This window comes from Paroedura picta, chromosome 15, assembly GCF_049243985.1.
Source record: "Paroedura picta isolate Pp20150507F chromosome 15, Ppicta_v3.0, whole genome shotgun sequence".
Classification (NCBI taxonomy): domain Eukaryota; kingdom Metazoa; phylum Chordata; class Lepidosauria; order Squamata; family Gekkonidae; genus Paroedura; species Paroedura picta.
Genome location: NC_135383.1, coordinates 12,367,774 through 12,382,223, shown reverse-complemented (window position 1 = coordinate 12,382,223; position 14,450 = coordinate 12,367,774). Strand labels below are relative to the sequence as shown.

General features: G+C 49.5%; 1 protein-coding gene across 1 annotated transcript in view; it reads right to left on the bottom strand.

The window, feature by feature from the left end:
* Positions 1-14,450, bottom strand: part of SRRM3 (serine/arginine repetitive matrix 3) — a 98,689-nt gene that overhangs the window by 59,417 nt on the left and 24,822 nt on the right. The window contains exon 2 of the mRNA XM_077311420.1: positions 3,627-3,741. The gene's annotated coding sequence lies outside the window, so the exon portion shown is untranslated. The remainder of the gene's footprint in view (positions 1-3,626; positions 3,742-14,450) is intronic.

The window sequence follows — 14,450 nt, the reverse complement described above, 5'->3', positions numbered from 1 at the left end:
GCAGTCAACCTGTGGTCCTCCGGATGTTCATGGACTGCAATTCCCATGAGCCCCTGCCAGCAAACGCTGGCAGGGGCTCATGGGAATTGTAGTCCATGAACATCTGGAGGACCACAGGTTGACTGCCCCTGCCCTAGGATACCAGGAAGAGGAAATGGCACAAGACAACTCCCCCTTCCCAGAGGCGCTGGCCCCCCAGGGAGCCCTGTGCCTCATCAGCCTGTGCAAATCCGTTTAATTGGGCACGCGTCGCTTGCATCGGAAATGCCAGGTGCCCGGCTTCTCCCGATAAATTTTAATCGCGGAACGTGAGAAGCGATCCGTCTACCGGATGGCGGCACATTTATGCTGAGCGGCCAGACGCTGCCCGCCGGCCCTGGCAAAAGGCCGTAAAATTTTATTGCTCCGAACCAGCCTGCGTTAATGGTGACAAGAGACAAATCAGGCTCCGGGTGGGGGGGGGGGCTCCCTGGGAGAATGGAAACCCTCTTGGGCACCACTGAATCGAGACCTGGCCACGGGGACATCAGGCGTATTACAGGCCTGGACCTGAAAGGTTAGGTGTCGGCCAAATGGAAATGTTCAAATTAGATTAACATCTATAGTGTACAGTTTATACAGTTCAAAAGTTTAGAACATAGACACAGGCCACAGGCTAACCGATGAAATCACAGGATCTGTTAGATTGTTTACCCTGGTAAAATGTTATCTCCTCTGAGATAATTAGTGTTATGATTATTATTGTTACCTTCGTTTGTTATAATCTCCAGGTTTGATATATTGTTCCTGTTATGTTCTATGTGAACCGTCCTGAGCCTTAGGGGAAGATGGTACACAAATGCAACAAATGAATGAATGAACTAACTAATGAACTAACTAATGAACTAACCAATGGACTAACCAATGGACTAACTAATGGACTAACTAATGAACTAACTAATGAACTAACTAATGAACTAACTAATGCACTCATGAACGAACTATCTAATGAACAAATGAACAAATCTGTACCCTACGATGTTAGACCTACGATAGACCTAATGAATTTCAACACCAAAGGTCTAACTCTGAACACACACATGATGTAGTAGAGAGTGCAGCCAGTGAGATTTTTTAAAATATTCCATTTATTCTCTATGAATAATAACACCTGCAAGGATGGAACTGATAGAAGATGCCCATTTATCAAATGCAAGTCTTCTCCATGACTGCTAAAAAGTTCTCATGTGCATCAGTCACTTCTGTGCATGTATGGAAGCAAATGATAAATGGACAGCCCAAGTACTTATTCTGATGGACCAATGGGCCGATTCAGTAAAAGGCAGCCTCATAACTATGCCACCAATCAAAGCAGCTGATCAGGCCTCTTCCAAACACTGTATAAAGCCCCTCAAGGTCACCTTCTCTTGTCCTGAAGCCAAAAGTTGTAGGACTCCCACTTAGAACTTAATTAGCAGATGGGTATCCAGCAAGCAGAGCCTCTTGTGGCGCAGAGTGGTACGGCAGCAGACACGCAGTCTGAAAGCTCTGCCCATGAGGCTGGGCGTTCGATCCCAGCAGCCGGCTCAAGATTGACTCAGCCTTCCATCCTTCTGAGGTCGGTAAAATGAGTACCCAGCTTGCTGGGGGGTAAACGGTAATGACTGGGGAAGGCACTGGCAAACCACCCCGTATTGAGTCTGCCATGAAAACGCTAGAGGGCGTCACCCCAAGGGTCAGACATGACCCGGTGCTTGCACAGGGGATACCTTTACCTTTACCTTTTTCCAGCAAGCACTGAAAGAGGCCCACGGAGCCTCAAGCTCTGCATGGAGACATCCACACTTTCTGTCCTTGGCCTCTCCAGTTCAAAAATCCCAGGCACTAGATAGCAGGAAAGATCTTTCTCTCCCCAAGGCACCCGGAGAGCCGCTGCCAATCGTGACCGGCAATACCGAGGCGAACTGATCGATCGCTGGACTCAGAGGAGAATCCGGAGGAGTCAGCTCCCATCGGCTGTGCAAGGCCAGTCATTTCAAAGGACCGGTTTCCAACGGACCCGAACGAGGCGCCTTCCCATTTTCTCGATCTCCCCGCCAATAGCGCCAGCGCAATAACCTCCTCTCCTCACAATTCCACCTCTGCGAGGGGCTGATTGCTTAATTATCGGCTTCTCTCTCGCGCTCCCCCCCCACACCCATCGCTAGCAACCATGAGGCATGTCTAGTCGGCGGGGAGGCCGAAGGGGTTAGACAGCTGTATTTATATTGTGGCGTCGCCGCTGAGTGCTCCTTCAGAATTAGCCGAGAATTATTTTCGAGATGTGTTACGCCACACGAGGCCTCCGCCAGCCATCTGCCGGCTGAGTGGGTGAAGGCGTTAGGGAAGTCAGCAGCAGGGATTGCCAAGGGGCACTGGGAGCAAAACGGGGGCAGTGTTTGCCTGGAGGTAAAGGTAAAGGTATCCCCTGTGCAAGCACCGAGTCATGTCTGACCCTTGGGGTGACGCCCTCTAGCGTTTTCATGGCAGACTCAATACGGGGTGGTTTGCCAGTGCCTTCCCCAGTCATTACCATTTACCCCCCAGCAAGCTGGGTACTCATTTTACCGACCTCGGAAGGATGGAAGGCTGAGTCAACCTTGAGCCTGCTGCTGGGATTGAACTCCCAGCCTCATGGGCAAAGCTTTCAGATGGCTGCCTTACCACTCTGCGCCACAAGAGGAGGTAGTCGGGGTGTATAGACAGAATCATAGACTCATAGAGTTGGAAGGGCCCTCCTGGGTCATCTAGTCCAACCCACTGCACTATGCAGGACACTCATATCCCAATCGCTCGTCCACTGTCACCTGCCACCCCCTTGAGCCTTCACAGAATCAGCCTCTCCGTCAGATGGCTCTCCAGCCTCTGTTTAAACATTTCCAAGGATGGAGAACCCACCACCTCCCGAGGAAGCCTGTTCCAGGTCCTCTTTACCACGATGGGTTGTTTTCTAGCCAGCGAATATTTCCTCTAAAGAGCTCAAGTGAGGTTACACAGTTCTCTGGTCCCCGTTTTCATCCTCTCAGCAAGCCTGTGAGGTAGGCTAGGCCAAAAAGGAAAGCAGCCAGAAAGAGTTACGCCCCCTCCAGGCCTCTCTGCCCCCAATCCAGTTTCTAAGCATTTGAGTAGAAGGCAGCGGCCGATGATCTCACTGATAGAAAAGTCACACCCTTTATCCACTTGTCACTAAAGATTGTTCAGCAGAGCAATTAGAGTCACCTCTGCTTCACAACTAGGTTTCACACTAGCCTAAAATGGGTCAGGGGCAGACTGGTGGGGGTGGGAAGTGCTGTCAAGTCACAGCCCTTATGGCGACCCCTTGTGTTTTCAAGGTAAGAGACGTTCAGAGGCGGCTTGCTCTTGCCTGCCTCTGTGTGATGACCTTCAACTCTCTTGATGGTCTCCCATCCAAATACTAAGCAACCCTGGTTAGCTTCACGAGGTGTGGCTACGCTGAATTAGCCTGGGCTAGCCAGATCAGGGCCAAGGATAGATTCATCATCCGGAAAGACTTAGAATTGTTCTAACACCACTTTCTCCCCCCTACCCACTAAAAATAAGCCAGGTTCAAAGTAGTCTAGTTTCTTAGACTGTCTTAGAAAGCTCACCTTTTAGGAGACAGGATCCATCCACGCTTGAATGGACCTCACTGGGCACGTCCCCAAATCTTGCCTTTCAAAGTGGCTGTTTCTCCCAGAAGCTTGCGTGACCTTTGCTTGAAGCCTGTAAGAAGGAAGGATAAAGTCAATGGTTCCGTGACTATCTCCAAGGAATTTTGACAAGTCAGAACTAGTAGTGTGAAGCATAAGAAGTCAAGATGCGGGCCAACTTGTGATCAGATATTTCCTTTCAAAGTAGAAAAACAATTAGCCAGCAGGTCAGAGCAGCAGCCTCTAATCTGGAGAACCACGTTTGATTCCCCACCTCTTCACATGCAGCCAGCTGGGTGACCTTGGGCCAGTCCCAGTTCTCTCAGAGCTCTCTCAGCCTCACCTACCTCACAGAGTGTCTGTTGCAGGGAGAGTCACAGATTGTTTGTTTGTTTGTTCGTTCATTCATTTGTTCATTCATTCGTTCGTTCATTTGATTTCTATACTACACCCTCTCTGTCCAGCTGTCTCAGGGCATTCTACAACATAATAACAGTTGTCAAATCTGCTGACTGAACAGCTGTGCTCCCTTCACAGTCAGGGTGGGAGAGAGTTACGGAGGAGGGCCCTATTGGGGACATCCTTATCAGCCTCAGCCAAACGCCTGGCAGAAGAGCTCCATTTTGCAAACCCTTCAGAACTCAGGCAGTTCCTGTAGGGCCCGTAGCTCTTCTTTTATGGGTTGTTCTTGCATAGCTGTTCTCTTGGAGCTCTCTCAGCCCCACCTGCCTCACAGGACGTCTGTCAAAGTTAGAGGAAGGGAAAGGTATTTGTAAGGTGCTTTGGGTAGTGAAAAGCGGGATATAAAGAAACAGCTCTTCTTTTTCTTCTTGAGGGTATAGAAGAGCAACATCGTACTATATATAGTTTGGTGGCAGCAGAAAGCGCAGTCCAATAAAAATCTAACAAATAAAATAAATTAACAAACCAATAAATAAATAAATAGCAGTTGACTTATGGCTGACCAGTAGGGTTATCGAGGCCAGAGCTGGTCAGAGCTGGTTGACCATTGTCTGCCTCTGGGTAGTGACCCCGGACCTCCTTGGTGATCTCCCAGCCAAGGACTAACCAGGGCTGACCCTGCTTAACTTCCAAGATTTAATGAGATCAGGATAGCCTGGCCCATCCAGGTCAGGGCATATATAGCTTAGTAAGTCGCAATTAATGATCTTAAATGAATTCATCCCCAAAACTGCTGACTCCCTAGCCAGGAATTCACCTTTCTGTTGAACTTCATGAGTCACGGATGTGAAAATCAAAGGCCAAAGGTCAACCGGGGGGCAGAGTTCTTTGTCCTTTAATGTTTGGCATTATGAACCAACATGGTTGGGGGTGTTTCCCAGCATTGTGGGACCCTGGGGAAACTTTCCCCCTTTGTCCCTTCCTCTCTGCACACTTGTGGGGGAAGAGAAAACTGTTCCAGCCTTTGGGCCCTGTGAACAGGGGCAAACATCTGAACACAGGCAGAATTTCATAGCAATGGGTAACCACTGGCAAGCCCCAACTTCTGTGAAGCAAGAAGACAGCCTGTATGGCAGTAACTCTTGATCGATTTTTAAAACCGAAACAGCATTCCTAAATCTAAAACTAGGATCCTAAAATAATTGGGAAATGGGGCAGTGCATGAGGGGTTAGGAAAAGAGCACCCTACCAGCCTAAACACACACGCACCCCGTTGACCCTTGAGGCTTTTCCAATTTGGTGTTGGGTATATTAAGTCCTGTTGAGAGACAGATGATAATGGGTGAGCCCATCAAGGGGTTTTGCTCTTGCCTTGCTCTGTAGAGCCTTCCTCCACAGTCTCCCTTCCAAGTGCCAGCCCTGCTTCCTGAGATCTGATGAGATCTGTCACTTGGCAAGTCTCAAGAAGGGGCTTCCAAAGAGTGCTGGAGCGAAAAGGAAGAGCACCGCAGAATCCCATAAAACCAACCTATTCCTTCATTGAAATGCCCAAATGAAAATCAACGAGCAACACAAATAGAGACTTTCTGTTGTTTTAGGATGCTTTAGGGTGCTTTGGGCTGATCCTGCGTTGAGCAGGGGGTTGGACTTGATGGCCTTTGTGGGAACTTCCAACTCTATGATTCTATGATTCTATGATTCTATGATTCTATGATTCTATGACTTCCCCCAATGCCAGATTTAATTATAGGTAACCGAAGTGACTGGATGCTTCTTCTTTTCTCATTGCCCTTTGTGTTCTACAGCTTATCCATCCCCTCTTGGATAGCAAGCCCTACGGAACGCAAATTGACTGGACCAAAGAATTACTCAGGGCAGAAAAGTTTCATTCCAGGTTGCAAAATCTTGCACTCACATGATTCAGGCCTGCCAGGAGGTTATAAAATACCTACAGCCCTTAGAATCACATGCCCTTATAGCTACTTATACTGAATTTTTAAATTTTTATATCACCTACAAACTTTTAAAGTTTCATCGTGCTTCATGTTTGCATTCTGGTCTGTGGCTGTATCAACCAGGAGTGGCCAAACAGTGGCTCTCCAGATATCCACGGACTACAATTCCCATAAGCCCCTGCCAGCATGTGCTCATGGGAACTGTAGTCCATGGACATCTGGAGAACCACAGTTTGGTCACCTCTGGCATAAATAAACTTGACTATAGGGAACAGTGGGAGGAAGGGCAGTTTGGTCTAGCACAATCTCATCAGACTTTGGAAGCAAAGGTTGGGGGACCGTCGAGGAGGGCATCTCTGCTTCTCAGTTCTCTCATAAACCCCTGCGGTAACCATAAGCCGGTGGTAACAATGGCACATACCTATGGACCTAAATACAATAAAAACCGGGGGAGGGGTCATTAAATAACACCCCGACATGAGTGATCGGTCTCACAGCTTGTTAAAACTGTTGTATTACAGAGAGGGCATGTGTCTGTGGGCAGAGGTGGGGGAAGAGACCAGCTGAGTGCAACAAAGATGATCCCGGTATAAATAGCAGCTAAGCCGCTGTGAGCAAACCAGCTTGGGAGTGCCAAGATAGAAAAATCAAGACGAGCGGATAGGTCAACTATAATCCTAGCCGAGCAAGATCATTCCAAAGGAGTGTTTTTATGGAAGGGGGGGGGAAATAGTAGTCTTTCTTCCCTAGTTTTTCCCTCCCCTCCCCCAAGACTGCAATATAAAGCAAACAGAATATGGGCAGGTCTTGAAAAAATTGGCGAGATTTCCACTTTCAGTGCTCCAATTCCAAAGAGAAGGGTTTAAAAAAAAATCAGTTTGGGATGGATTTCAACACAGACTCTTACACAATGTCGGAAACAGCTGGGCTTGGCATCTCTTGTTTTTGGCAACCCTCAGAGAGGATCTTAAGACAATGCCGTAAGAGCACTGGAGCAAAGGAAGGAGAACCCACCAGAACCTAGCCACATCTTCTTTTCTTTACAAATCTGAGGAAAAGCCAAGGAGCAACACAGAAAAGGATGTCTCCCATCGCCTCTCCTAACCCCGGTTCTTAGCTGTCTTCCCCCCAGAGCTCACCAATGAGTCCCCCATTGATACTGACCCCTGTTTATTCATTTCTTTCCTACCCCGTCTTTCTCCCCAATTCAAAGGCATTTATATCATTCTCCTCTCCTCCGTTCTATCTGTCCAACACCCTGTGAGGCAGGTTAAACCAGGGGTAGTCAAACTGCGGCCCTCCAGAGGCTGGGTTTGGCTCCCCACTCCTTCTCCACATGCAGCCAGGTGGGTGACCTGGGGTTAGTCACAGTTCCCTTAGAGCTGTTCTCAGAGAACAGATCTCTTAGAGTTCTCTCAGCCCCAACGACCTCCCAAGGTGTCTTATCTTGGGGAGAGGAAGGGAAGGGTGTTTGTCAGCTGCTTGAGGACTCCTTCAGGTATTGAACAGTGGAGTACAAACCATCAACTCTTCATCTTGTTCTTCATATCTTGGGGGCATTTTGAGCTCTTTCTTTGCACCAAACACAGCCTGCTCTAGGTTGTTTCTCTCCTGCTCCCCTTTAGGACTGTAACTATCAGCAGCTCTGAACTTTCTATCCTGGCACACCAGAATATCCTTTCCGTTCTCTTCTCCAGCCTACTTTTGACTAGTGAGCATCGAATTTAAAGAAACAGGTCTGATCTTGAACTAAAAACCTCACGCACTGCTTTGCACTGGATTTGTGGGTCATGACAAAAAGTATTCAAAACAAGCAAACTTCAGAACCCGGGACAGCTCCTAGAGCTGGTAGAAAATCACTGTAAAGGCCCGAGCGATTTCCCCCATTCTGTACTTGTATTGTTCACGATTTCTCTCTGAACCGTTGCATTCTTCTTAATCCCAGTTTAATTTGAAGGGTTTTTAATGAATTCTGGCTCCTTCCACTCACACACACATCTTATCACTCCTCGGCATGTTTGATGTGCACACTCACACCCATGTTTGAATATGCCATTTTCCCTTTTAATTTCAGTGGGTTCATTAGGAGTGTTTTTTGGCCCCCTTACTTTCTTCTCTAGCCTCCCACCCCCCACCTCCACTTGGTTAATTTCTTTAAAGTGAGGCATCCATTTTAACAGCAGCTTTAATATCAAAGTTTGCTACTTGGCTCGGGAGAAAGAAAAGGGCGGTTTGTTCTTCAAAAGCTTTGGAGAAAGAAAGAAATAGCAACTTTCAAGTCAAACCAGAGCAGTTATGAAAGTGAGTTACACCCCTAAACCCTCATGGATATAAATACTGTAACATCTCCCCCTTCCACTGCTGATACAAAAATACAGCAATCCTTCCAGATTTAAGAAGAAGAGTTGGTTTATATACCCCACTTTTTCCAACCAGAAGAAGCCTTAAAGCAGCTTACAGTTGCCTTCCCTTCTTCCCCCACAACAGAGGCAGGTGAGGCTGAGAGAGCCCTGAAGTTACTACTCAGTCAAGCAGCACTATCAGGGCTGTGACTAGCCCAAGGTCTCCCAGCTGGCTCCATGTGAGGGCGGAGGCAAGGGTCATTCGGGGATGGTTTGCCACTGCCTGCCTTGGCAAAGTGACCCCTTGTGCTCTTTAGAGGAACTTCCCTGGAGGTCTCCCATCCAAGTACTAGCTTGGGTCAACCCTGCTTAGCTTCCGCAATCTGATGAGATCGGGCTTCCCTGAGCTATCCAGGTCGTTTAGATGGCAAGACCTTGGGAGGGAATCAAACCGAATTCAAAATCAAGCAAGCCCACCACAATTCAAAAGGTCCTGCAAGTATTCCATGTGCTATTCAGCAATGCTCTGTTGGGGCAAAAGGAAATGATTGGGCCTAAACTCGTAGGAGTGTAGAGAGAACAAGGGCGCATCCTCAGCCTCTAGCCTTGGGAACAAGATGGGCTGCAAAATCCAATAACAGTGTCCCAATTTCCTCCTTCAGGGGCCAGGCCTTTTTCTACCCAGTGCAAAAGTGTTCAAAATGCAGCAATTAGCATTTTCTTCCATGCCCCCTTTCTTAAGTGGCCTATTTCTGCAAAGGCCTGTGGCTTGGGGGGAGGGCTGAAATGGGGGAGAGAATGCTTGGAATTCGCCCTGTTTTAAAAGCCAAGTGAAGGGTTTGCTTTGAGCACGAATAAGATGGCCTGCTATGCCTCTCTCCTCTGGCCGCCTCCCCTGTCTGGCTTCCCCACCTCTCCCATGTAAACAACAGTGAGCAATTCCCCTTCCAAGCAGCCACTGGGCTTTCTGGAGAGCAGAGGCGGCTGTCCAAGAACGGCCATCAATCATCTCTCAGCCACTGCCTTGACGTGTGCAAAGACAGTGTGCAGGCCACAGGGTAAGCTTCCCTCTTACGCTGGAGCACAGCCGTGGCTTGTTCCTGTGCGAGCTGATGTTCAACCAAGAATGCCCCCCCTCCTGGTGGTGGGGGCAGAGGTGGGGGTACAGTTACCAGCTTCGGGTTGGGGAATTCTTGGAGACTTGGGGATGGAGATTTTGGGGAGTACAGGGACTGCAGTGGGGTGCACCGTCACAGAGTTCACCTCTCGGATATGATCTGTATTGTTTTGTCGCGTAACATATCATATAGGGGGGCAGCGGGATAGAAAACGCTCCCTTGTTTCAATCTGATTTCTGGGGCAGGGAGAGAAGGAGGGAGCTAGTAGTGACCTTGTTTGAAAGGCAGGAAGAGGGACCTGGATCTGAGGTCGCCAGGTATATAGCTCCAAGTCAGAGTTCAGGGATTCTGGTTCTTTGGGGAGGGGGCATCATCTGGGCATAAAATTAGGGTCACTGTGGGTGGACAGGTACTTGTAAGTTTCCTGCATTGTTCAGGGGGTGGACTAGATGACCCTCGAGGTCTCTTCCGACTCCATGAGTCTATGATTCTACTTTCCCTTCCTGGCTACAGTTCTGAAGCCTGTGTGTGGCCAGAGACATGAACCTTTGGGCATTAGCCAAAGGGATCTTGGCCCTTAGCCCATGGCCTGCCACCTCCTGGACACAGAAACTGCCTTTGGTGCAGTTCTATGCTTCTGACTTGTGTGTTTCTTTCTTTGAACTGTATTTTATTTGACTAAACATAGCTTATTTTAAATTATTCTTAGGTGAGTTTGTGGGTGGGGAGAATGGCAAGGCAATGCATTTCCTGAAAAACTGAACCTTAGAGCCCGATCCAGCACAAATTTATTGGGAAATTATACTCAATACCTCAGGGCTTACTGTGAGTAAGTTTGTGTTGAACTGCAGCCTTGCGAGAACCGTCTAACAAAACGCTGAATAGCCGTTTTGAACTTTTGTTTTTGATTTTCGCGTCGGATGGCATCCATTCATGCTCTTGTTCTGTGAAAAGCTTTGCAAGTTAAGGGGTGGCGGTGGAATTAAGGCCCCCAAAGGATGGGTTTCTTCTCTTCTCCTTTCCTTTCTTCTCCTTTTCATAAGACTAGAGCTTGGGGTCGCACAGTGAAAACCATGACACCAGTTTCAAACTGGGTAAGAGAAAATATCTTGTTAACCTATGGGACCCATTGCGACATGATGGGAGGGTGGCTTAGTCTTTTAGGGAACATTTGACAAAGTCACAAGGGACAGATCTGTTGGCACCTCCATGTTCATAGATAGTATAGCAGATGTGTGTGTATGAGGGGGGGACAGAGGGAAAAGGACTGTTGTCTTTATGCCCAGTTTAGGAGTTTCCTAGGACCATCTGTCTGGCCACTCTGCAAACAGGATGCTGACCTAGATCTAACCCGGTATGACCCAGTAAGGCTTTTCAGCCTGATCAGCAGCTATGGACCCTCTATGTAGACACAGGGGTAGTCAAACTGCGGCCCTCCAGATGTCCATGGACTACAATTCGTGTTCGCTGGCAGGGGCTCCTGGGAATTGTAGTCCATGGACATCTGGAGGACCGCAGTTTGACTACCCCTGCCCTTAGGACACACACTGAGGATGCCAGCTTTGTGCTGGGAAATACCTGGAGACCTTGGGGGTGGAGCCACAAGTCAATGGGAATTTGGGGAACTTGGAGTATCATGCTATGGAATCTGCCTTCCAAAGCAGCCGTTTTCTCCAGGGGAACGGATTTCACTCATCTGGAGATGAGCTATATTTCCAGGGGATCCCAGGTCCCACCTTGGGACAGGCACCCCTTCCTCCATGCCAAGGAGCTATATACCTCTAAGGGTCAGTGGCTGGTATAAGGGGGGGGGACAGAAGGGATTCTTTAGCCTCTTTGCCCCAATGTTCTGAGCATCTGTCGGAAACGGGATCCTGGGCCGGACAAACCTTTGCTCCAACCCAGCAGGGCTCTTCTTGCACTCCGGCTGGCCTCCTCTGACAGCTGGTGAGCATCTCTGCCCTCCCCTCATTATGTCTTCCGGCTTCTCCTGGGGGAGAAGCTGCTGCTTATTGACAAAAGGTATGGCGGGTGGAGGCTGAGGCTCACTGAATTATTCAGCAACTCATTTCTATTGCCAGACATTCTCCGGGGAGCTGTCAAAACATCCGTCCCTCCGTTTAGCCACCTGAATGTCCTCCGGGCATTCAGCAGCTGCCGGAGGGAAGGGTGAAGGAAGCTTCAGCAGAACCCCCCCCCCCCCCCATTATGCGTCCTGGGAAACAGCCCCAATCTGAATGATGAAATGTGCCATCGAGTCACAGCTAGCCTATGGAGACCCCGGAGGCAAGAGACAAACAGATTTGGGTTGCCATTGTTTGGGTCGCTCCCATCCGAATACTAACTGGAGCTGTCCCTGCTTAGCTTCTGAGATCTGATGAGATTCAACTCACCTGGGACACTCAATAAGCAGTATGGGGGGGAGGGGGAAGATCAGCTCAAGCACAAGGCATTAGGGGGCACTGGACATTCTATGCCCAGGTAGGATGAATGGCAGCTTCATAATGCTTCAAGGTTGGCAAGAGAGATAGCATGCACCCCATGAGTCACATCAATTAAGGGACCAGGTGCTATTAAACCCAGGAGCAATACTCTCTATGGTACCCACGGAGGGAGCAGTTAGTCTGTTTGTGGTGCTCTTCGGCACCACCACCATCGATGGCCAGAGCTGGTATTGCAACTACCAGTTCAATAGAGGTCATGTAATACAATGAGCCAATAAGGCTCCACCCGGTCATGTAAAACGTCTGGCCCCACCCTCTGGCTCCTAAGAAGTTCTGGACAATTAGAGTGGTTCCTCAGTGGAACAGGCTTCCTCGGGAGGCGGTGGGTTCTCTATCTTTGGAAGTTTTAGACAGAGGCTAGAGAGCCATCGGCCAGAAATGCTGATTCTGGGAACTTAGGCAGATTGTGAGTGGGTGGGCAGAAGGGACTAGGTTCGTGCCTGGCCTTTTCTTGCATGCCGATCACCACTTTGGGATCAGAAGGTGAATTTCTTCCAGGCCAGGCTAGGGATTCTGGTTTGGGGAGGGGGCAGGGCATCATTTGGCCACGGAATAGGGGTCACTGTGAGCAGGCAGGCAGTTCAGTCCCAGCATTCGGCAGGGGTTTGGTCTAGATGGCCACCGGAGATCCCTTTCAGCGCCATGATTCTAACTGACTTGTTACTTCAATGCCCTTCCCACAATGCAGGTCGCCTCCCCAGACGTCTCATCTACTCTCAGAGATCCAGAACAATTAACGTTCTCCCTGTTAATCATCTTAGTCATCGATACAGCTTTGGGGCTTAGGCAAATGTATGGAGTCTGGTGCTATCAACAACTGTTCACCATTATAGCTAAAAGACTGTGTTGGGGTAGGGGTTACAAACAAAACAAAACAAGAGGAGGGGGATTTTATTAAGACCCACATACGCAACTTGTGGGACTCACTGCCACATGACACGGAGACAGCCGCTAGCTAAGATGGCTTTAAAAAAGGATTAAGGACGTTCAGGCAGGAGAAGAGGCAGATCCGTGGCTCTTAGCCGAGAAGGTGAAACAGAACCTCCATAGCCAAAGGCAGTATGCCTCCCATTGTATTCGCCTCCATGCCTCTGCTTGTGGGCCTTCCGACGGGCACCGTGTAGCCGCTGTGGGGAAGCGAGCTGCTTGGAAGGTTGCTTTCTGCCAGTTTCTGGCCATTGCACCATCTTCTGATGTCTGAGTTTAAGCCTTCAGAACAGCCGCCTGGGCTGAACGCGGAAAGCTCTCTCCCTCCGTCTCCCGGGAAGCCATCTGCTAGCTCCCCGTCTCACCTCCCAGCGGCAAAAATCTCTCCTGACTCGCAAAGCATGGGCTTGGCAGGAAGAAGCCGAGAAGCGACCTGGATTCCCAGAGCGACAGGCAGAGGTGGAATCCGGGACGCCTGATAACGCACCGTTTACCTTCATTAGCATCAAAGCGCAAGCGAGGCCCTTCCAAAGAGCACTGCCTTGGTGTGCGGAGCACAGCAGACGCCGGGGGTGGGGGGGTGGGCATGGCTGGGCATGGTGCCACCACTCATCCAGTGGGCAACGAATTTAAGGGGTGATGGGTGACATTTCCAAGGGGGTCTCTTTTCCCCGGTGCTCGGACAAGGAGGGAGAGGAGGAGGGGGAGGGAGAAGGTCTTTGTGGCATGATAGTTTTAGGGAAATGTCAACGTCGCCTGCAGAGTTTCTTGAAGAATGTTTTTGACTTGGGGGATTTCCCAGGAGGTGGGCCAGGATCCAGGTGGGGACTGGGCAGCTCTGGGATTACAGCTCCTCTCTGGACTGCAGAGATCATTTCCCCTGGAGAAAAATCAATGCTTTGGAGGGTGGCCTGTACCCCACTGAGTTACAGTCAGTGACACTGTACCCCACTGAGGTCCCTGGTTGGTTCAGGACGGTGACGGTGAGATAGATGCTCTCATCTTCTCTCTCTCTGCAAGACAGATTTATTGCCCTGTTTGGCTTTATTTTGGCTTGGCTGGCTGACTTCAACCATCTCTATCACTGTTTGTGTCTGTTTTGATGAATGCTGAAGGGCTGCAGCTAAATAATTGCTGGTTACCCCCCACCCATAAACGAAAACCGGCAAGGACAGACTCACCTGAAAACCTTCCTATTTGAGCTGCCTGAGAACTGCTTGTACAAACTGTTTTGGGTCCCTGTCCTCCCCAGGCTCCATCCCCAGATCTCCAGGAGTCTCCCAACATAGATCTTGCAACCCTACCTCCCCCCCCCCACATGCCAGTGGCCAGGAGGGACTGGGTGACCCTATGCCCCTTCTGCCCTGACTGTTTCAACCTGAACCCCCCCAGTTCAGTTTTGCTTCTCTCACGTGAATACAAGGGACAGGTGTGAGCACAACGACCAGCTGCGGTCTGGAGATCTCCCGCTGTTCCAGTGGATCTTCAGACAACAGAAATCACTTCCCCTGGGGAACAAACAGCTGGTTTGGAG